Below are 24337 nucleotides of genomic sequence, written 5' to 3' on the forward strand. Positions count from 1 at the left end.
CCGAATCTGCGGCCCTCCAATAGATGAGCCTCCTGCAACCACCACAGAAGGGATACCCTTGTCCTCGGCGACAGGGTTATCCGCAGGTGCATCTGAAGATGCGACCCTGACCATTTGTCCAACAGATCCCTTTGCATGGAATCTGCCGAAAGGGATTGCTTCGTAAGAAGCTACCATTTTTTCCCAGGACTCTTGTGCATTGATGTACAGACACCTTTCCTGGTTTTAGGAGGTTCCTGACCAGGTCAGATAACTCCTTGGCTTTTTCTTCGGGAAGAAAAACCTTTTTCTGAACTGTGTCCAGAATCATCCCCAGGAACAGCAGACGAGTTGTCGGCATTAATTGGGATTTTGGAATATTCAGAATCCATCCGTGCTGCTTTAGCACCTCTTGAGATAGTGCTAAACCCATCTCTAGCTGTTCTCTGGACCTTGCCCTTATTAGGAGATCGTCCAAGTATGGGATAATTAATACGCCTTTTCTTCGAAGAAGAAATATTATCTCGGCCATTACCTTTGTAAAGACCCGAGGTGCCGTGGACAAACCAAACGGCAGCGTCTGAAACTGATAGTGACAGTTTTGTACAACGAACCTGAGGTACCCCTGGTGTGAGGGGTAATTGGAACGTGGAGATACGCATCCTTGATGTCCAAGGATACCATAAAGTCCCCTTCTTCCAGGTTCGCTATCACTGCTCTGAGTGACTCCATCTTGAACTTGAACTTCTTTATGTACAGGTTCAAGGACTTCAGATTTAGAATAGGCCTTACCGAGCCATCCGGCTTCGGTACCACAAAAAGAGTGGAATAATACCCCTTCCCTTGTTGTAGAAGAGGTACCTTGACTATCACCTGCTGAGAATACAGCTTGTGAATGGCTTCCAAAACCGTCTCCCTTTCTGAGGGGGACGTTGGTAAAGCAGACTTCAGGAAACGGCGAGGTGGCTCTGTCTCTAATTTCAACCTGTACCCCTGAGATATTATCTGCAGGATCCAGGGATTTACCTGCGAGTGAGCCCACTGCGCGCTGTAATTCTTGAGACGACCGCCTACCGCCCCCGAGTCCGCTTGCGAAGCCCCAGCGTCATGCTGAGGCTTTTGTAGAAGCCGGGGAGGGCTTCTGTTCCTGGGAAGGAGCTGCCTGTTGCTGTCTCTTCCCTCGTCCTCTGCCTCGTGGCAGATATGAATAGCCCTTTGCTCTCTTATTTTTAAAGGAACGAAAGGGCTGCGGTTGAAAGGTCGGTGCCTTTTTCTGTTGGGGAGTGACTTGAGGTAGAAAGGTGGATTTCCCGGCCGTAGCCGTGGCCACCAAATCCGATAGACCGACCCCAAATAACTCCTCTACGCATCGCCTGTCCACTGTCGTGTCCATAAAGCTCTTCTGGCCGAAATGGACATAGCACTTACCCGTGATGCCAGTGTGCAGATATCTCTCTGTGCATCACGCATATAAAGAAATGCATCCTTTATTTGTTCTAACGACAGTAAAATATTGTCCCTGTCCAGGGTATCAATATTTTCGATCAGGGACTCTGACCAAACTACCCCAGCACTGCACATCCAGGCAGTCGCAATAGCTGGTCGTAGTATAACACCTGCATGTGTGTATATACCTTTTTGGATATTTTCCATCCTCCTATCTGATGGATCTTTAAGTGCGGCCGTCTCAGGAGAGGGTAACGCCACTTGTTTTGATAAGCGTGTTAGCGCTTTGTCCACCCTAGGAGGTGTTTCCCAGCGCTCCCTAACCTCTGGCGGGAAAGGGTATAAAGCCAATAACTTCTTTGAAATTAGCAGTTTTTTATCGGGGCACCCCACGCTTCATCACACACGTCATTTAATTCTTCTGATTCGGTAAAAACTACTGGTAGTTTTTTCACACCCCACATAATACCCTGTTTAGTGGTACCTGTAGTATCAGCTAAATGTAACATCTCCTTTATTGCCAAAATCATATAACGTGTGGCCCTACTGGAAAATACGGTTGATTCGTCACCTTCACCACCGGAATCAGTGCCTGTGTCTGGGTCTGTGTCGACCGACTGAGGCAAGGGGCGTTTTACAGCCCCTGACGGTGTTTGAGGCGCCTGGACAGGCACTAATTGAGTGTCCGGCCGCCTCATGTCGGCAAACGACTGCTTAAGCGAGTTGACGCTATCCCGTAATTCCACAAATAAAGGCATCCATTCTGGTGTCGACCCCCTAGGAGGTGACATCCTCATATTTGGCAATTGCTCCGCCTCCACACCAATAACGTCCTCATACATGTCGACACACACGTACCGACACACAGCAGACACACAGGGAATGCTCTATATGAAGACAGGACCCACTAGCCCTTTGGGGAGACAGAGGGAGAGTCTGCCAGCACACACCAAAAAGCGCTATATATGACAGGGATAGCCTTATGATTAAGTGCTCCCTTATAGCTGCTTTTATATTAATATATTGCCATTTATTTTGCCCCCCCTCTCTGTTATACCCTGTTTCTGTAGTGCAGTGCAGGGGAGAGACCTGGGAGCCTTCCTGACCAGCGGAGCTGTGACAGAAAATGGCGCCGTGTGCTGAGGAGATAGGCCCCGCCCCTTTTTCGGCGGGCTCGTCTCCCGCTATTTAGTACATTTAGGCAGGGGTAAATATCTCCATATAGCCTCTGGGGCTATATGTGAGGTATTTTTAGCCTTTTTAAAGGTTTTCATTTGCCTCCCAGGGCGCCCCCCCCCCCAGCGCCCTGCACCCTCAGTGACTGCCGTGTGAAGTGTGCTGAGAGGAAAATGGCGCACAGCTGCAGTGCTGTGCGCTACCTTAAGAAGACTGCAGGAGTCTTCAGCCGCCGATTCTGGACCTCTTCTTGCTTCAGCATCTGTGAGGGGGCCGGCGGCGTGGCTCCGGTGACCATCCAGGCTGTACCTGTGATCGTCCCTCTGGAGCTTCATGTCCAGTAGCCAAGAAGCCAATCCATCCTGCACGCAGGTGAGTTCACTTCTTCTCCCCTCTGTCCCTCGTTGCAGTGATCCTGTTGCCAGCAGGAATCACTGTAAAATAAAAAACCTAAGCTAAACTCTCTAAGCAGCTCTTTATGAGAGCCACCTAGAATTGCACCCTTCTCGGCCGGGCACAAAAATCTAACTGGAGTCTGGAGGAGGGTCATAGGGGGAGGAGCCAGTACACACCACCTGACCTGTAAAAGCTTTACTTTTGTGCCCTGTCTCCTGCGGAGCCGCTATTCCCCATGGTCCTTTCAGGAACCCCAGCATCCACTTAGGACGATAGAGAAAATAGTATACTTAATGACGACACAGAGGTAGGTACAGCAGTGGCCTTCCATACCGTAATGCTATATATAGTATACTGGTGGTCACTGTGTCAGCAAACTGCAAAACTAAAATGCACCACAGGTATAGAATGTAGATGGATAGTATACTTAATGACGACACAGAGGTAGGTACAGCAGTGGCCTTCCGTACCGTACTGCTATATATAGTATACTGGTGGTCACTGTGTCAGCAAACTGCAAAACTAAAATGCACCACAGGTATAGAATGTAGATGGATAATAGTATACTTAATGACGACACAGAGGTAGGTACAGCAGTGGCCTTCCGTACTGTAATGCTATATATAGTATACTGGTGGTCACTGTGTCAGCAAACTGCAAAACTAAAATGCACCACAGATATAGAATGTAGATGGATAGTATACTTAATGACGACACAGAGGTAGGTACAGCAGTGGCCTTCCGTACCGTACTGCTATATATAGTATACTGGTGGTCACTGTGTCAGCAAAACTCTGCACTGTACTCCTCCTATATAATATTATACTAGTGGTCCCGACTCCCCAGTCTCCACAATAAAGCAGTGTGAGCACAGATATATGCAGCACACTGAGCACAGATATGGAGTGTTTTTCAGGCAGACAACGTATAATGGTGGTCACTGTCAGCAAAACTCTGCACTGTACTCCTCCTATATAATATTAATTATACTGGTCACAACTGGTGGTCCCCAGTCCCCACAATAAAGCAGCACACTCAGCACAGATATGGAGTGTTTTTCAGGCACACAACGTATACTGGTGGTCACTGTCAGCAAAACTCTGCACTGTACTCTTGCTATATAATACTGCTGGTCCCCAGTCCCCACAATAAAGCAGTGTGAGCACAGATATATGCAGCACACTGAGCACAGATATGGAGCGTTTTTCAGGCAGAGAACGGATAACTGGTGGTCACTGATCAGCAAAACTCTGCACTGTACTCCTCCTATATTATACAGCTGCTCCCCAGTCCTCCCCACAGAATGAATTAAGCAATAATGCACAATCAAACTCTACAATAACGGAGAGGACACCAGCCACGTCCTCTCCCTAACATTTGCAATGCACGAGTGAAAATGGCGGCGACGCGCGGCTGCTTATATAGAATCCGAATCTCGCGAGAATCCGACAGCGGGATGATGACGTTCGGGCGCGCTCGGGTTAGCCGAGCAGGCGGGAAGGTTCGAACCTGCCTCGGACCCGTGTAAAAAGGGTGACGTTCGGGGGGGGTTCGGTTTTCGAGAAACCGAACCCGCTCATCACTAGGTGAAACCCCTTGAGGTTTGCAGACCGGGGCAGTCGCCAGGTATGCAGATGCTTTGTGTTACGACGGACAATAGTAAAAGCCACCCTTCGGTATTCTCCCTAGTATCGCTTTTGAATCACCCCCTTTTAGTAATGTTTTTCTCCTAAAATTATGCTGACTGAAGCCTCATTTATGTTTAAAATAGGCCATGAAAGTGATGGACTATTTCTATTACGTATCGCACTGGTATATTTTGCAGGTTTTTTTGTAGTCCGTTATACTTTTCTAAGTCTTGACTACCTGTATTTAGATTAAACACATTCAATATAATCCAAGTACAAATGTGTCCTGTGGTGAGAGGGGTTGACTCTCACCTGAATTACCCACATTACTGTGTGATCAGCTCCCTCCAAAAGAAAGCAAGTCCTGTGCAGTCTGCAGCAGCAGTGGAGGTTTGGAACTCTGGGTTTTCTGGTTGCACTTGTTCAGCTGGAAGTCATCACTGAATGACAAAAAGGGTATAAAACCCTCATCCGCCCAGTGCTCTGGGCACTGACGCCCGATAGCGTCCAGTGAGTAGGTCATAGTCTCAGTGCCAAGGACATTCTGAACTAGCTGTGCCAGGGAGCATAGCAGATTGTGGCTGCATTCTCCCGCAGCAGACTGGACACTATCACTTTAGTGCTGGGACATTTATTTACAGCCTTCTGTGTGTGTATGTTAAAGTACAGTGTCTGTTACAATTAAAAGGCGCTGCTTCACCGTGAACCTGCCGATCGTGTGTCCTATTTTCAACGACTCTGTTACAGTCCTCATACACTATAGTTGCAGTCACACTAAACAGCCCATCTCGGCGCACCAGGTCCCATGCAACTCTGCTTGTGCTGAGCGTCTTTTTCCCTCTAATGTGCGTCTTAATCACAATGTGATAAAACCGCTTAATTAGACTGTTCTGATCAATTAGATGTGCAACATTTGTACATCTGTGTGTCCAAGAGCCTGAATCTGTATACGAAGTGCTAAGATGCAGCGATTCCATTGTGCTTCATCTGCGACCTTCTACATATTTAAAACTAATCCCTGTGCGGTTAAAGTCGCAGCCCGGCATCTCAGGTACAGATTCAGTGGTGTTTTTATGCGTCTGCGGTGTGAATAAGATGCAACTTTACAGAAAACATGGTAATGCTGCACCACTCGACTCGGTTCACTTGCACCAGGTGCACCTCCTCAATACAGGTAATTGCTACTCCCAAGTGATGTCGCTAGTTCATAGGGATCTTACAGACTCAATATTGTCCCAAACCACCAAACGGCTGTCTCCACTGTATGAACTGTATATTAGGTCTACGGAGATTCAAAAGAGCTGAGGCACAGAGTCCAGCATGGTACAGATATTCACCAGGGATGCCTCTGGGAGGTATGTGTTTTGCTGAGGGGGCACCGCAGGAAAGTAGCAGTGGGATGAAGAGAGATGGAGGGAGCAGAAAGGAGGGGGAAAAGAGAGATGGGCGCATATGGGAGATGGAGAAGAGGGACAAATTAAAGTGGAGGAAGTTGAAAAGAACCGGGAAGGGGGATGGTAGCGTGAAAGGTATAAATGGAGGTGTTAGGAGAAAGAAAGAGAAGAAGGATGACAGAGGGAGAGGAGAAAGGGAGAGAATGGTGGTGTGGTCACTAAGGGGTACATTTACTAAGCAGTGATAAGAGCGGAGAAGTGAGCCAGTGGAGAAGTTGCCCATGGCAACCAATCAGCACTGAAGTAACATCTATAATTTGCATACTATAAAATGATACAGAGCTGCTGATTGGTTGATGGGGAAACTTCTCCACTGGCTCACTTCTCTGCTCTAATCACCGCTTAGTAAATGTCCCCCTAAGCACAAACGAGACAGGAATAGAAAGCTCACAATACTGCATAAATAGTATAAAATCTAAATAAATCGGGAGAAAAACATAGACTTGTATCAGATGGAGGAAGAAAAAAACATCCAAGAGATGGAAGTCCAAATGGGTTAACTGGCTAAGGTTCTACAGTGATGACCACGGTTACGTACAGGCTGCTCCTTCACACAGTAGTTATTTACTTAAGTTCACACCCTCATTTGCTCAACCACAAACGCATCGCCAGTCAGGGTCCTCATCGTATCTTTCATGGTCACAATAAGTCTCTATTGGTCTTCTCGGTCTTCTATGCATTGTGAAAAATAGGGTAGAGAAGAAGACTCTTTTTCTGGGGCACTCTTTATTAAGAGCATGCATTGTGGCCAGGATGCACAGCAGCTGCTTGCTCAGAATGACCGCCGGAACTGCTCAGCCAGAGCCAGGAAATCTAAATCCAAAAACACAGACCCTGGCCTTGCCACTCCCAGAAAACGGGGCCAGCTACCCCTGCCACAAAACGTTGGCAGCTAGTAAATCAGGCTGCGGCTTGGGCGCACTGTATGCGAGAATGCAGGACCAATTCTGCACATGCGCAGCCGGGATGCGGTCAAGATCCCGCCGGACAGAATCCCGGCGGTCGAAATACCGACACCGGAATCCCGACCGGCACAATCCCGACATATTCTCCCTCTGTGGGTGTCCACGACACCCATAGAGGGAGAATAAATTAGTGGTGTTCCGCTCGCCACTCCTGTCGGGATTGTGCTGGTTGGGATTCCGGTGTCGGGATTTCGACCGCCGGGATCCCGTCCAGTGGGATCCCGTCCAGCGGGATTTCGTAGTGATCCTGCGCAGCCGCCCCACCGTTGGAGATGAATTTAAACAATTGGTTTCTCTTAGGTCCTAGAGGATGCTGAGGTCCACATTTGTACCATGGGGTATAGACAGGTCCACCAGGAGCCATTGGCACTTTAAGAGTTTGAGAGTGTGGGCTGGCTCCTCCCTCTATGCCCCTCCTACCAGACTCAGTTTACAAAATTTGCCCAGAGGAGCCGGTCACAGCTAGGGGAGCTCTCCAGAGCTTTTCTAGTAAAATGTTATTTTAGAGTTTTTTATTTTACAGGGAGGCTGCTGGCAACAGCCTCCCTGCAGAGTGGGACTAAGGGGGGGAGTAGTGTCCGCCCTGCGGGGACTGAGCCACTTACTCCGCTGACAGGACACTGAGCTCCTCATTGGATAGATCGTTCCCCGCCACAGGGGATCACTCACCCCAGCAGCATGCCGCCAACCCCTTACAGAGCTGAAGATTGTGGCAAGTAAGACACCGACCCCCCTAGCAAGCGGGGGGCCAGTGTGAAGATGGCGGCAGCAGGGTAGGAGCGCAGTATTAACTGCGCTCCGGGATGGTTCAGCGGTACATAGTGCAACGCGGTGGGGGGCGCCCTGGGCCAGCGCTTACACCCTACACTGGTCACAAAGCCTGTCGGGTCCCAGGATCTCAGCCAGCATCAATACTCAGGCCAGTATAATCAGACAGCACCATTCTGAGGGCGGAGCTTCTCCTCAGAGCGGACCCAGCAGCGTTCAGCGCCATTTTCCTGCCTGCACAGCGCTTATCAGGAGAAAGAAGGTCCCTCCACAGCAACTCCAGCTATCTCTCACGGTACCAGGGGGTTGTAGAAGGAGGGGGAGGCTGCAATACGACTGTGTATCCTATTAAAGTGCACAGTCAGCGCTGACAAGGGTTCTCCCTTTGGTTAAAAGCGCTGTGTGTGGGTTGGCTCCAATCTCTGTGTCTCTCTTGCCATTCTTGGGGGGAAACTCTGTCTGCCCTCCCCTGTGTGTGTGTGGAGTGTTTTGTGGTCTCCTTTAGCTATGTCCAGGGACACTGTGTAATTTGCTGCGGAGGATATGTCCTCCCAGGATGATCCCATTCCATGTAATCAGGATAGCACTGGTTTAGCACAGATTCCAGCAAGGGAACCTGAGTGGTTTTCCTCTATCAAATCTTGGATTTTTCAGATTTCAGATAGGGTTGCAAGTAATGAATCCACAACCCAGGTATTACAGACCTCTATGGCAGTATGGTCCGATTCTGGTACCTCAGGACGCTCTGCTATATACCCCCACAAACGTGCGCTTGTGCATGTCATGCAAGATGACACGGATACCGATTCTGATACCACAGACGGTAATGGGGATGTGTTGCGGGGGTCTGCCTCTCTTGCAAATGGGGTGCAATTGATGATAGAGGCTATCAGGGATGTGTTGAATATTAATGATACCACACGTGAGCAGGTTGAGGAGACTTTTTTCACTGAAAATAAGAAAGCCTCGCTAACCTTCCCTGGGTCAAAGGAATTGAATGCTATATTTGAGAAAGCATGGGAAAACCCTGAGAAAAAATTCCAGATTCCTAAAAGGGTCCAGATGGCGTTTCCTTTCCCTGAGGATAGGAAAAAATGTGAAAACCCGCCAATTGTTGACGCATCTGTGTCCAGACTCTTAAAAAAAGGTGGTTTTACCTGTTCCAGGATCTACCGCCTTAAAGAAGCCGGCTGATAGGAAAATTGATAACACGCTTAAATCAATGTATACTGCTTCTGGGGCCATATTACGTCCCACTATTGCTAGTGCATGGACTGCAAAAGCTATAGTGAAATGGTCAGGCACCTTACTTGAGGATTTGGATACAATGGATAAGGGTGATGTTGAATTGTTTTTGCGTAACATTCACGTTTCGGCAGGTTTTATTGTAGAATCCATGAAAAACCTGGGTTCCATGGCTGCGGGGATCTCTTCCATTTGTCACTGACCTGGGTTGGGGATGTTGTGGACTCGGGGGTTCTTCCGATGGTCGGGAAAAGGAACCACAGGTGGGTCGGAGCAGGGATGGTCGGATATAGGATTTCCTCATACAAGACTCTGATAGTTAGGCTTGGTGAAAGAATGCTGAGGAACTTTATTAAGGGAAGGGAGCAATACAGCGGCACATGAAAGAAAGTGAACTTGTGGGCAATGTCAAAAAGTTACTGGAGAATTCGTGAGCAATGTTCAACTGATAAATGAAGAATTTGTGAGCGATGTTTAGAGACACTGATGAATGAAGAACTTGTGAGCGATGGTAGATGACACTGAAGAATTTGTGAGCGATGTTTTAAAGACACTGATGAATGAAGAACTTGTGAGCGATGATGAAAGACACTGAAGAATTTGTGAGCGATGTTTAAAGACACTGATGAATGAAGAACTTGTGAGCGATGATGAAAGACACTGAAGAATTTGTGAGCGATGTTAAAAGGCACTGATGAATGAAGAACTTGTGAGCGATGGTGAATGACACTGAAGAATTTGTGAGCGATGTTTAAAGAAACTGATGAATGAAGAACTTGTGAGCGATGATGAAAGACACTGAAGAATTTGTGAGCGATGTTAAAAGGCACTGATGAATGAAGAACTTGTGAGCGATGGTAGATGACACTGAAGAATTTGTGAGCGATGTTTAAAGACACTGATGAATGAAGAACTTGTGAGTGATGATGAAAGACACTGAAGAATTTGTGAGCGATGTTAAAAGGCACTGAAGAATTTGTGAGCGATGTTTAAAGATGTTAAAAGGCACTGATGAATGAAGAACTTGTGAGCGATGGTGAATGACACTGAAGAATTTGTGAGCGATGTTTAAAGACACTGATGAATGAAGAACTTGTGAGCGATGATGAAAGACACTGAAGAATTTGTGAGCGATGTTTAAAGACACTGATGAATGAAGAACTTGTGAGCGATGATGAAAGACACTGAAGAATTTGTGAGCGATGTTAAAAGGCACTGATGAATGAAGAACTTGTGAGCGATGGTAGATGACACTGAAGAATTTGTGAGCGATGTTTAAAGACACTGATGAATGAAGAACTTGTGAGTGATGATGAAAGACACTGAAGAATTTGTGAGCGATGTTAAAAGGCACTGAAGAATTTGTGAGCGATGTTAAAAGGCACTGATGAATGAAGAACTTGTGAGCGATGGTGAATGACACTGAAGAATTGGTGAGCGATGTTTAAAAGACACAGATGAATGAAGAACTTGTGAGCGATGGTGAAAGACACTGAAGAATTGGTGAGCGATGTTTAAGGAAACTGATGAATGAGGAACTTGTGAGCGATGGTGAATGACACTGAACGCTGGAAACACTAAAGTTGGTTCGGCCCGCAGGCCTTGCTGAATCCAGGGATCGCTGGCAACTGCACTGCAGAGGAACACACTAGTTGCTCGGATTACTGGAGACTGTGCTGCAGGAAGGCACCCTGAATGCTAGATGTATTGGAGTATGGCTGCTGGGAAACACACTGCGTACGCGAGCTCTGGCATCCACTTCAGAAAAGAGACGATACTCAGGCGCCGAGGCTCTGCCCGGCGTCCGGTTTTGAATCTCCCGCCTCTATTGGATTGGTGAAGCGGATTCGTGACATCACCTGCTCCCCGCCCACGTGACGCCGGCTGTCATGGCGGCACCCACGCTCCGGGGAACCGCCGGGAGCCGCGCCAGCCAGACGCCGGGACCCGAGGACCGCCGGAGACGAGGACCGCCAAACGGACCAGCAGCCACGCAGGGGTTAGTGCGGCGGCTGCTGCCCCTGGCGTGTGACAGTACCCCCTCCTCCAGGAGTGGCCCCTGGACACTTCCCGGGCTTTGTTGGATGTCTGGAATGGAAGATCCGCACCAGTCGGGGGGCCGTAACATCAGTAGCTTTGACCCAGCTCCTCTCTTCAGGGCCATAACCCTTCCATTCCACCAAGTACTGCAGATTCTTGTGAAGATAACGAGAGTCAAGAATAGCTTTAATTTCAAATTCCGTTCCGGCTTCAGTCTCTACCGAGGTTGGCCTAGGTGACTCTGAATGGAACAGATTTAAAATAAGGGGACGAAGAAGAGAAACATTGAAGGAATTTGGTACCCGAAAGTGGGAAGGCAACCCCAATTTGCAGACAACCGGGTTCAGAACTTGCAACACAGGATAAGGACCAATGAACCTCGGGGCAAACTTCATAGCGGGCACTCTTAAACGGAGATTGCGGGTAGAGAGCCATACTCTATCACCAACTTTGTATTGGGGAGCTGCCCGTCGCTTCCTATCCGCAAAGAATTTGTAGCGGCTGGAGATTTTCTTGAGGTTAACGTGAACCCTACTCCAGATTTGACTGAAGTGCCGAAGAGTAGAAGCTGCAGCAGGAACATCTTCTGGAGGACAGACGGGTCATTTTGGAACTTGAGGATGGAATCCATAATTAATGAAGAATGGGGACTCACCAGTGGAAGAGTGGTACAAATGATTATGGGCAAACTCGGCCCAGGGCAACAGTTCCACCCAATCATCTTGCGAAGGAGAGAGATAAACGCGGAGAAAAGTCTCTAAATCTTGATTAACGCGTTCAGTTTGCCCATTGGTCTGAGGATGGTAGGCAGATGAAAACTTAAGTTTTATTTGTAAGGCTGAACAGAGAGCCCTCCAGAATCTTGCAGTGAACTGCACCCCCCGATCAGAGACTATTTCCTGAGGTAACCCATGCAGGCGGAAGTGTTCACGGATAAATAATAAAGCCAATTTGGGAGCCAACGGTAACCCGGTCAAAGGAACAAAATGTGCCATTTTAGAAAAGCAGTCAATAATCACCCACGCGGTATTGTGACCCTTGGAGAGGGGCAGTTCGGTGACAAAGTCCATAGAGATATGGGTCCAAGGCCTCTTAGGAATGGACAGTGGATGAAGCAACCCTGCAGGAGGCAGACGAAGAATTTTGTGCTGAGCACATTGAGGACATGAGTTGACATAATCTTGTATGTCCTTCTTCATAGTGTCCCACCAGTATGACCTTCGTAGAAACTCCCACATTTTTTGAACTCCAGGATGACCGGAAAACTTGGAGGTATGAGCCCACTGCAACAACTTCGGTCAAAATTCAGCTGGTACAGACATTCTCCCAGGAGGAGGACCCAAAGCGGTGGGAGCTGCCGAAATAGAAACTGGACTGAGAATCAAAGCCTTTCCAACGCAGTTCTCCTCATCTGAAGCCGTCAAGGATCGAGATAAAGCATCAGCTTTGGTGTTAAGCATCCCGGACCGGTACTTAATGACAAACGAGAATCGAGTGAAGAAGAGCACCCATCTAGCTTGACGGGGATTCAAGCACTGGGCTGTCTTGAGATACAGCAAGTTCTTGTGATCGGTATAAATCGTAATTAGGTGTTTAGCACCTTCCAATAGATATCTCCATTCCTCCAGGGCAGATTTTATTGCCAAGAGTTCCTGGTCTCCGATGGTGTAGTTTCGTTCAGCAGGAGAGAACTTGCGAGAATGGAAACCACATGGATGTAACTTCCCGTCAGAGGAGTACTGTGAAAGCACGGCACCGATGCCGACCGAGGAAGCATCGACCTCCAAGAAGAATGGTTTTGAAAAATTTGGTTGCTGGAGTACCGGAGCAGACATAAAGGCTGCTTTCAACTGGGCGAACGCTGCTACAGCTTCAGAAGACCAGTGACCTGGGTCAGAGCCCTTTTTGGTTAGAGCAGTAATAGGTGCCACAATGGTAGAAAATCCCTTTATGAATTTCCGGTAGTAATTCGCAAAACCCAGAAATCTTTGTACTGCTTTCAAAGAAAGAGGCTGAGTCCAGTCCCGAATAGCAGTGAGTTTTTCCGGATCCATGCGAATCTCCGTACCTGAGATGACGTAACCAAGAAATGGAATTGAAGGAACCTCAAAGGTACATTTGGAGATCTTACCGTAGAGATGATTCCTTCGTAGACGGAGAAGTACCTCCTTGACCTGAATTCTATGCTCCGTGAGATCCTTAGAAAATATCAGAATGTCATCCAAGTATACCACTACACTTAGGTATAACATATCTCGGAAGATTTAATTCACAAAACCTTGGAAGACGGCAGGGGCATTACTGAGCCCAAACGGCATTACCAGATATTCGTAATGCCCGTCCCTGGTATTGAAGGCTGTCTTCCATTCGTCCCCCTGTTGAATACAAATCAAATTATAAGCTCCCCTTAAGTCGAGCTTCGTGAAGACATGGGCTCCGCGAACCCTATCAAATAGTTCCGTGATGAGCGGCAAAGGATATTTGTTCTTAATGGTGATCTCATTTAAGCCGCGGTAGTCAATGCATGGTCTCAACCCTCCGTCCTTCTTCTTCACAAAAAAGAAGCCTGCTCCCGCCGGGGAAGTAGGGGGGCGAATTAATCCTTTCTGCAGATTAGACTTGATATAGTCCGACATGGCTTGGGTCTCGGGCAATGACAAAGGATAAATGCGCCCGGGGGGTGGCATCTTCCCTGGGATGAGCTCAATGGGACAGTCCCGGGGTCTATGGGGTGGTAACTGATCGACCACCTGTTCCGAAAACACGTCTGCAAACTCCCGATAGGCCTCCGGAATGAGCTCCTCATCCGACTTGGAAGATACACGGAGCGGGTAGACAGGAGTGAGACAATTAGAATGACAGAATGAACTCCAAGATACTATTTGTGACGACTTCCAGTCGACGTGAGGGTTGTGTACTTTAAGCCAAGGAAGACCAAGAACCAGATCGTGAGGCATCTCCCGAATCACTAGGAACTCCAGATGTTCTTGATGTAGAGCTCCAACCTGCAGTTTGATTGGCACTGTGCGACTTGAAATAAGACCATTAGAAATTTGGGTACCATTGATGGCAGTCAGCGTAATAGGTCGTTCGATGGATTGTAACTGTAAACCCAGTTTTTGGACGCAAGAAAGAGAAACAAAATTCCCTGCAGCCCCGGAGTCCAGCAGGGCCTTAACAGGTTTGGCTATAGACCCAGAAAACAGAGACACGGAGAGTAAACAGTCCACTGTCGGAGAAGATTTAGATGTAACCCCTAACTCGACTCCTCCGGAACAAGCTAGGACTGCCCGTTTCCCGGACGGGACTTACAAAACTTGAGAAAGCGATCCGCAGCTCCACAGTAGAGGCAGAGTCTACCCTCACGACGGCGCTGTCGTTCTTCCGGGGACAGCCGAGATCGATTAATTTGCATAGGTTCGTCTGGACTTGGGGTGATCGTTTGCTTAGTCGGGAGAGACCGGAATCTGGATCGTTCTGTCCGACTACGTTCACCACCTCGTTCCTGCATATGAAGATCCACCTTTACACAGAGTGAGATCAACTCTTCTAAGGAATCTGGCAAGTCCCTAGTGATCAGTTCGTCCTTTAAACAGTCAGAGAGACCATTCCAGAAAGCGGCCCGGAGAGCATCATTATTTCAGCGCAGTTCCGAGGCTATGGTTTGGAAATGAATCACATACTGTCCCACTGAACGGGAGCCTTGTCGGACTCGGAGCAAATCTGAAGAAGCAGCGGTCGTTCTGCCGGGCTCATCGAAGATCCTACGAAATGACGTGATGAAATTGGTGTAACTGGAAACCAACAGGTCAGAACGCTCCCATAACGGAGACACCCAATCCAACGCTGAACCTTCAAGCAAGGAAATAATGTACGCCACCTTGGACCGATCTGTGGGGAAGTTGTGTGAGAGAAGTTCAAAATGTACCTCGCATTGGTTGAGAAAACCACGGCAATTCTTTGGATTCCCATTATAGCGAGAAGGAGTGGAAAGCTGAAGGCGTGACCTGGTTCCAGACAGGGATTGAACATTACTAGGGACAACCACAGGAGCGGGTACTGGAGCTGGAGCCGGAACTACTGAAGCCAGAGAAGCCTGAATTTGATCCAGCCGACCAGATAACTCCTGGAGATACTGCATCACTTGGCTTTGTGCCGTCTCCTGACTTTGAACTCGGGAAACCAGATCCTGGATGGCGCTTGCATCTGGGTTCCGATCCCCCAGGTCCATGAGGCCTGAGTATACTGTCACTGACCTAGGTTGGGGATGTTGTGGATTTGGGGGTTCTTCCGATGGTCGGGAAAAGGAACCACAGGTGGGTCGGAGCAGGGATGGTCGGATATAGGATTTCCTCATACAAGACTCTGCTAGTTAGGCTTGGTGAAAGAATGATGAGGAACTTTATTAAGGGAAGGGAGCAATACAGCGGCACATGAAAGGAAGTGAACTTGTGGGCAATGTCAAAAAGTTACTGGAGAATTCGTGAGCAATGTTCAACTGATAAATGAAGAATTTGTAAGCGATGTTTAGAGACACTGATGAATGAAGAACTTGTGAGCGATGGTAGATGACACTGAAGAATTTGTGAGCGATGTTTTAAAGACACTGATGAATGAAGAACTTGTGAGCGATGATGAAAGACACTGAAGAATTTGTGAGCGATGTTTAAAGACACTGATGAATGAAGAACTTGTGAGCGATGATGAAAGACACTGAAGAATTTGTGAGCGATGTTAAAAGGCACTGATGAATGAAGAACTTGTGAGAGATGGTGAATGACACTGAAGAATTTGTGAGCGATGTTTAAAGACACTGATGAATGAAGAACTTGTGAGTGATGATGAAAGACACTGAGAATTTGTGAGCGATGTTAAAAGGCACTGAAGAATTTGTGAGCGATGTTAAAAGGCACTGATGAATGAAGAACTTGTGAGCGATGCCGAATGACACTGAAGAATTGGTGAGCGATGTTTAAAAGACACAGATGAATGAAGAACTTGTGAGCGATGGTGAAAGACACTGAAGAATTGGTGAGCGATGTTTAAGGACACTGATGAATGAGGAACTTGTGAGCGATGGTGAATGACACTGAACGCTGGAAACACTAAAGTTGGTTCGGCCCGCAGGCCTTGCTGAATCCAGGGAGCGCTGGCAACTGCACTGCAGAGGAACACACTAGTTGCTCGGGTTACTGGAGACTGTGCTGCAGGAAGGCACCCTGAATGCTAGATGTACTGGAGTATAGCTGCTGGGAAACACACTGCATACGGGAGCTCTGGCATCCACTTCAGAAAAGAGACGATACTCAGGCGCCGAGGCTCTGCCCGGCGTCCGGTTTTGAATCTCCCGCCTCTATTGGATTGGTGAAGCGGGTTCGTGACATCACCTGCTCCCCGCCCACGTGACGCCGGCTGTCATGGCGGCGCCCACGCTCCGGGGAACTGCCGGGAGCCGCGCCAGCCAGACGCTGGGACCCGAGGACCGCCGGAGACGAGGACCGCCAAACGGACCAGCAGCCACGCAGGGGTAAGCGCGGCGGCCGCTGCCCCTGGCGTGTGACACCATGTCTGTTTCAGCTCGTCAGGGACTGTGGCTGCGCCAGTGGTCGGCCGACGGGGAATCCAGGAAAAGTGTGGAGTCCCTACCCTACACACGTCAGGCTCTCTTTGGGGAAGCTTTGGATGCGTGGATATCCACGGCTACGGCGGGTAAGTCTCCGTTCCTTCCCTCAGCTGCACCTGCTCCAAAGAAATCCTTCTCTTCATCAGCATCGCAGTCCTTTCAGCCTAACAAGCCTAGAAAGGCCAAACCGTCCAATACCTTCTTTAGGAGAGGTCGAGCTAAATCCAAGAAACCTGCTGCGGCAGGTTCCCAGGAAACTAAGCCTGCTTCCAGTACGCCGAAGTCTTCCACATGATAGTGGACTTGCGCGGCCTGGAGGTGGGGCCAGTGGGAGCGAGGGTCAGACAGTTCGGTCACATCTGGGTATCGTCAGGCCTGGATCCCCGGGTGATAGATATTGTGTCCCAGGGATACAGGTTGGAATTTCAAAATCTCCCTCCTCACAGATTGTTCAAATCAGGCTTGCCAGCTCTGCTGGCGGACAGGACTGTCCTACCAGCAGGGGTTCAGAAGTTGGTGGAGGCACAGGTCATTGTGCCAGTGCCTCCTCATTCGCAAGCCACGGATTACTATTCCAACCTTTTTGTGGTACCGAAATCGGATGGTTCAGCCAGGCCCATTCTGAACCTAACATCACTGAACCCTTATCTCCGTTTTGCATTACTGGACTGTCATTTCCAGTTCCAGGCCCTGCCATTCGGCCTCTCTACAGCACCAAGGGTGTTCACCAAGGTAATGGCGGAGATGATGGTTCTACTCCGAAAACAGGGGGTGAACATCATTCCGTATCTAGACGATCTACTGATAAAAGCATCGTCCAAGGAGGAGCTGTTGCAGTCCATTGTACTCACGACCCGCCAACTCAGAGTCCACGGTTGGATTCTGAACCTTCCAAAATCTCATTTGGAACCAACCCGGAGGTTGTCTTTTCTGGGTATGATCCTCGACACGGAAGTGCAGAGGGTGTTTCTTTCGCAGGACAAGGCATTGGTGATACATACAATGGTCCGGGATGTACTGCAGCCAGACCGGGTGTCGGTTCATCAATGCATTCGCCTTTTGGGGAAGATGGTGGCCTCTTAAAAGGCTCTCCAGTACGGGAGGTTCCATGCTCGGACCTTCCAACTGGATCTCTTGGACAAGTGGTCAGGATCTCATCATCACATGCACCAGAGAATTTGTCTGTCAACAAAAGGCCAGGATTTCACTCCTCTGGTGGCTCCAATTGCCCCACCTTCTGGAGGTCCGCAGGTTCGGGATTCAGAACTGGGTCCTTCTAACCACGGAGGCGAGCCTCCCGGGCTGGGGCGCAGTCACTCAAGGGGAAACCTTCCAAGGAAGGTGGTCAAGTCTGGAAGCCGGCCTGCCGATCAACACCCTGGAACTAAGAGCCGTCTACAGCGGTCTTCTTCAGGAGGCCCATCTTCTAAGAAATCGGGCCATTCAAGTACAGTCGGACAATGTAATGACGGTGGCTTACATAAACCGACAGGGTGGAACGAAAAGCAGAGCTGCGATGTCAGAGGTGACAAGAATCCTCCTCTGGGCAGAAAAACACGCGTTGGCGCTCTCTGCAATCTTCATTCCGGGAGTAGACAACTGAGAAGCAGACTTCCTCAGCAGACATGATCTCCATCCGGGGGAGTGGGGTCTCCATCCAGAGGTGTTCAAGGACATAACAGACCTTTGGGGGTTACCCCAAATAGACATGATGGCCTCTCGTCTCAACAAGAAGCTTCGACGCTATTGTTCTCATGTCGATGGACCCACAAGCAGTGGCAGTGGACGCCCTGGTGTCTCCATGGGTGTTCCAGTCGGTGTACATGTTTCCACCACTTCCACTCATTCCAAGAGTTCGTAAGGAGAACAAGAGTTCAAGCGATCCTCATTGCTCCAGACTGGCCGAGGCGGGCTTGGTACGCGGACCTTCTGAATCTCTTGCAGGAAGAGCCGAGGCCTTTTCCTCTTCAGGAGGACCTGCTGCAGCAGGGGCCGTTCGCCTATCAAGACTTACCGCGGCTACGTATGACGGCATGGAGGTTGAACGCCTGATACTAGCTCAGAAGGGCATTCCGAAGAAGGTCATTCCTACCCTGATACAGGCTAGGAAAGGGGTAACGTCTAAACATTACCATCGTATTTGGAAGAAATATGTCTCTTGGTGCGAGTCCAAGAAGTTTCCTGCAGTGGAGTTTCAACTGGGACGTTTTTTCCTCTTCCTGCAAGCAGGTGTGGATATGGGCCTGAGGTTGGGATCTGTGAAGGTCCAGATTTCGGCCCTGTCCATTTTCTTCCAGAAACAATTGGCTGCCCTCCCTGAGGTTCAAACCTTTTTTGAAGGGAGTTCTGCACATCCAACCTCCTTTTGTACCGCCTACGGCACCTTGGGACCTTAATGTGGTGTTGCAGTTTCTCCAGTCAGACTGGTTTGAGCCTCTACATGAGGTTGAGGTCAAATTTCTTACATGGAAGGCTGTCACGTTGTTGGCCTTAGCTTCTGCTAGATGTGTGTCAGAATTGGGGGCTTTGTCCTGTAAAAGCCCTTACTTGATATTCCACGAAGATAGAGCTTAGCTCCAGACACGTCAGCAGTTTCTTCCAAAGGTTGTGTCGGCATTTCATATCAACCAAGCTATTGTGGTGCCAGTTGCTACTGACTCCTCAATTTCGTCAAAGTCCTTGGATGTAGTGAGGGCTTTGAGAATCTATGTGAAGTGGACTGCTCGTCACGGGAAATCGGAATCTTTGTTTGTCCTGTATGATCCCAAGAAAATTGGGTGTCCTGCTTCATAGCAGACTATATCTCGCTGGATTAGGTTCTCTATCCAGCATGCTTATTCTACGGCAGGCTTGCCGTGTCCAAAATCTGTTAAGGCCCACTCTACTCATAAGGTGGGTTCTTTCTGGGTGGCTGCCCGGGGTGTCTCGGCGTTACAACTTTGCCGAGCGGCGACTTGGTCTGGGTCGAACACGTTCACTAAGTTCTACAAGTTCGATACTTTGGCCTCTGCTGATCTGAAGTTCGGTCAATCAGTTCTGCAGGAGCCTCCGCGCTCTCCCTCCCATTCTGGGAGCTTTGGTATATCCCCATGGTACTAATGTGGACCCCAGCATCCTCTAGGACGTAAGAGAAAATAGGATTTTGGTTACCTACCGGTAAATCCTTTTCTCGTAGTCCGTAGAGGATGCTGGGCTCCCGCACAGCGCTTCGTTTTCCTGCAACCATTATCTGGTTCAGTACAACTTTGTTTAGTAATGTACTGCATTGTTACTTGGTAAGTAATGTTTCAGCAGTTGCTGAGTTTTTCAAGTTAGTTAGCTTGATGTGCCTTGTATGTGTGAGCTAGTATGACTCTCGCCACTATCTGTGTTAAATCCTTCTCTCGAAGATGTCGGTCTCCTCGGGCACAGTTTCTAGACTGAGTCCGGTAGGAGGGGCATAGAGGGAGGAGCCAGCCCACACTCTCAAACTCTGAAAGTGCCAATGGCTCCTGGTGGACCCGTCTATACCCCACGGTACTAATGTGGACCCCAGCATCCTCTATGGACGAGAAAAAGGATTTACCGGTTGGTAACCAAAATCCTATTTTTACGTCCATCTCTGAATCATGCCCTGTGTCCACACATCTCTCTGTTACTGTCATTAATCTCTCTGTATCTCCCTTGTCCTCACCGTGTCCTGTTGACGATCCCCTAAGCTGCTTAATCCTGTTTATAACTACCTCTTACTATTGCACGTCTCTGTAGTAATCTGGATCTCTCTCACTTCCCTGGTGTTAGCTGTCACCGGTCAGCTCTCTGCCTCACTTTCTTTATCACTCTTTTTTTATCTTTTCACGTTCATCCATTACCTCGTATGCTGCTTCCCCTTCGCCGCTACTCTCAGCACTTAGGGCCTAATTCAGCATGGATCGCTATTCAGAGAAATCGCAAATTGAGCGATTATTGAATGACTGTGTATGCGTAGTATTCGCATTGCGCACGCACGAGGGGTAATATCGCCAGAAAATGCGTACAGATCACAATCCCAATGTAGCCGCTGTTTGACTGACAGGAAGCCGGCATTGCTGGGCGGAAACCTGCCGTTTTCAGGGTATGGCAGAAAAAACGCAGGCGTGCCCAGGCATGTTAGGGAGGGTCTCTGACATCAGCGCAGACCACTCCCAGGCCGTCTCAGTCGCAGATTAGTGGCAGCCTTAGACCCACTGGCATCACAAGGTGGGTCCAGGGGGGTGCGGCCCGCACCCAGGTGTCACCCGCTGAGGGGTGACACCAAAGTGACAGCTTCTGCTCAGTGACAGGAGCCAGGTGCTGCACTGTGTAGGAGCAGGCAACAGAGACACGCTGATTTCCATGAGCAGCCCGGACCCCAGGAGTGATGAAAATGCGGGTCGGGGTGCTTAGCCATGCCTCTCCCGCTAAGCCACACCCCATCCCGAGGATCGCCTGCTTAGCCACGCCCCTTCCGCATCCGCGCCTGCACCGGGTACAAATGAGGTGAGTGATGCCTCTGCTCGGGCCTACTCACATTTGCTGAGATGGCAAAAAAAGTCATTGATGTTCTGGGTATTGCGTATGCATCTGTGAGTTGATAGCGAACTGTGATGTGTTTGCAATTATAAATGGGGCATTTTTTCTTCCTGTCGGGCAGCGTCTTTCTACTTGCAGACAATTGCGATTTCTCTGAATAGCCATCCATGCTACCTTGTCTGCTGCTTCCCCTCTATAGCTACTGTCAGCACTGAGGCTTTATTCATCCCTCACTTCCCTTACCATGGTGGTCATTCCGAGTTGTTCGCTCGCTAGCTGCTTTTAGCAGCATTGCACACGCTAGGCTGCCGCCCTCTGGGAGTGTATCTTAGCTTAGCAGAATAGCGAACGAAAGATTGGCAGAATTGCTACTAAATAATTCCCTGCAGTTTCTGAGTAGCTCCAGACCTACTCCTAGACTGCGATCACCTCAGTCCGTTTAGTTCCTGGTTTGACGTCACAAACACGCCCTGCGTTCGGCTAGCCACTCCCCCGTTTCTCCAGCCACTCCTGCGTTTTTACTTGGCACGCCTGCGTTTTTTAGAACACTCCCTGAAAACGGCCAGTTTCCGCCCAGAAACACCCACTTCCTCTCAATCACACTACGATCACTCAGGCGATGAAAAAACATTGCTCGAGCTTGTGTAAATCTACAAAGTTTTGTGTAAAAGTACTTAGCGCATGCGCGCTGCGTACCATGCGCATGCGCATTTTTTTCACTTGATCGCTGCACTGCGAAAATTGGCAGCGAGCGAACAACTCGGAATGACCACCCTTATCTTCCCTTACCTAGTCTGCTGCTTCCCATCTATAGCTACTGTCAGCACTGAGGCTTTATTCCTATCTCTTACTTCCCTTACCCCTTCTTCTGCTTCCCATCTATAGCTACTGTCAGCACTGAGGCTTTATTCCTCTCTCTTACTTCCCTTACCTTGTCTGCTGCTTCCACTCTATAGCTACTGTCAGCACTGAGGCTTTATTCCTCTCTCTTACTTCCCTTACCCCTTCTTCTGCTTCCCATCTATAGCTACTGTCAGCACTGAGGCTTTATTCCTCTCTCTTACTTCCCTTACCTAGTCTGCTGCTTCCCCTCTATAGCTACTGTCAGCACTGAGGCTTTATTCCTCTCTCTTACTTCCCTTACCTTGTCTTCTGATTCCCCTCTATAGCTACTGTCAGCACTGAGGCTTTATTCCTCTCTCTTACTTCCCTTACCTCATCTGCTGCTTCCCCTCTATAGCTACTGTCAGCACTGAGGCTTTATTCCTCTCTCTTACTTCCCTTTCCTCATCTGCTGCTTCCCCTCTATAGCTACTGTCAGCACTGAGGCTTTATTCCTCTCTCTTACTTCCCTTACCTAGTCTGCTGCTTCCCCTCTATAGCTACTGTTAGCACTGAGGCTTTATTCCTCTCTCTTACTTCCCTTACCCCTTCTTCTGCTTCCCATCTATAGCTACTGTCAGCACTGAGGCTTTATTCCTCTCTCTTACTTCCCTTACCCCTTCTTCTGCTTCCCATCTATAGCTACTGTCAGCACTGAGGCTTTATTCCTCTCTCTTACTTCCCTTACCTTGTCTGCTGCTTCCACTCTATAGCTACTGTCAGCACTGAGGCTTTAGAGCTCTCACTTACTTCCCTTGCCTTGTCCTCTGCTTCCCCTCTGCAGCTACTGTCAGCACTGAGGCTTTATTCCTCTCTCACTTCCCTTACCTTATTTGCTGCTTCCCCTCTATAGCTACTGTCAGCACTGAGGCTTTATTCCTCTCTCTTACTTCCCTTACCGAGTCTGCTGCTTCCCCTCTATAGCTACTGTCAGCACTGAGGCTTTATTCCTCTCTCTTACTTCCCTTACCTAGTCTGCTGCTTCCCCTCTATAGCTACTGTCAGCACTGAGGCTTTATTCTCTCTCTTACTTCCCTTACCTAGTCTGCTGCTTCCCCTCTATAGCTACTGTCAGCACTGAGGCTTTATTCCTCTCTCTTACTTCCCTCACCTTGTCTGCTGCTTCCCCTCTATAGCTACTGTCAGCACTGAGGCTTTATTCCTCTCTCTAACTTCCCTTACCTTGTCTGCTGCTTCCCCTCTATAGCTACTGTCAGCACTGAGGCTTTATTCCTCTCTCTTACTTCCCTTACCTTGTCTTCTGATTCCTCTCTATTGCTACTGTCAGCACTGAGGCTTTATTCCTCTCTCTTACTTCCCTTACCCCTTCTTCTGCTTCCCATCTATAGCTACTGTCAGCACTGAGGCTTTATTCCTCTCTTACTTCCCTTACCTTATCTGCTGCTTCCCATCTATAGCTACTGTCAGCACTGAGGCTTTATTCCTTTCTCTTACTTCCCTTTCCTCATCTGCTGCTTCCCCTCTATAGCTACTGTCAGCACGGAGGCTTTATTCCTTTCTCTTACTTCCCTTACCTCGTCTGCTGCTTCCCCTCTATAGCTACTGTTAGCACTGAGGCTTTATTCCTCTTACTTCCCGTACCTAGTCTGCTGCTTCCCATCTATAGCTACTGTCAGCACTGAGGCTTTATTCCTCTCTTCTGCTTCCCCTCTATACCTACTGTCAGCACTGAGGCTTTATTCTCTCTCTTACTTCCCTTACCTAGTCTGCTGCTTCCCCTCTATAGCTACTGTCAGCACTGAGGCTTTATTCCTCTCTCTTACTTCCCTTACCTTGTCTGCTGCTTCCCCTCTATAGCTACTGTCAGCACTGAGGCTTTATTCCTCTCTCTAACTTCCCTTACCTTGTCTGCTGCTTCCCATCTATAGCTACTGTTAGCACTGAGGCTTTATTCTCTCTCTTACTTCGCTTACCTCGTCTACTGCTTCCACTCTATACCTACTGTCAGCACTGAGGCTTTATTCCTCTCTCTAACTTCCCTTACCTTGTCTGCTGCTTCCCCTCTCTAGCTACTGTTAGCACTGAGGCTTTATTCCTCTCTCTTACTTCCGTTTCCTCATCTGCTGCTTCCCCTCTATAGCTACTGTCAGCACTGAGGCTTTATTCTCTCTCTTACTTCCCTTACCTAGTCTGCTGCTTCCCCTCTATAGCTACTGTTAGCACTGAGGCTTTATTCCTCTCTCT

The sequence above is a fragment of the Pseudophryne corroboree genome, chromosome 2, assembly GCF_028390025.1.
Source record: "Pseudophryne corroboree isolate aPseCor3 chromosome 2, aPseCor3.hap2, whole genome shotgun sequence".
Lineage (NCBI taxonomy): Eukaryota > Metazoa > Chordata > Amphibia > Anura > Myobatrachidae > Pseudophryne > Pseudophryne corroboree.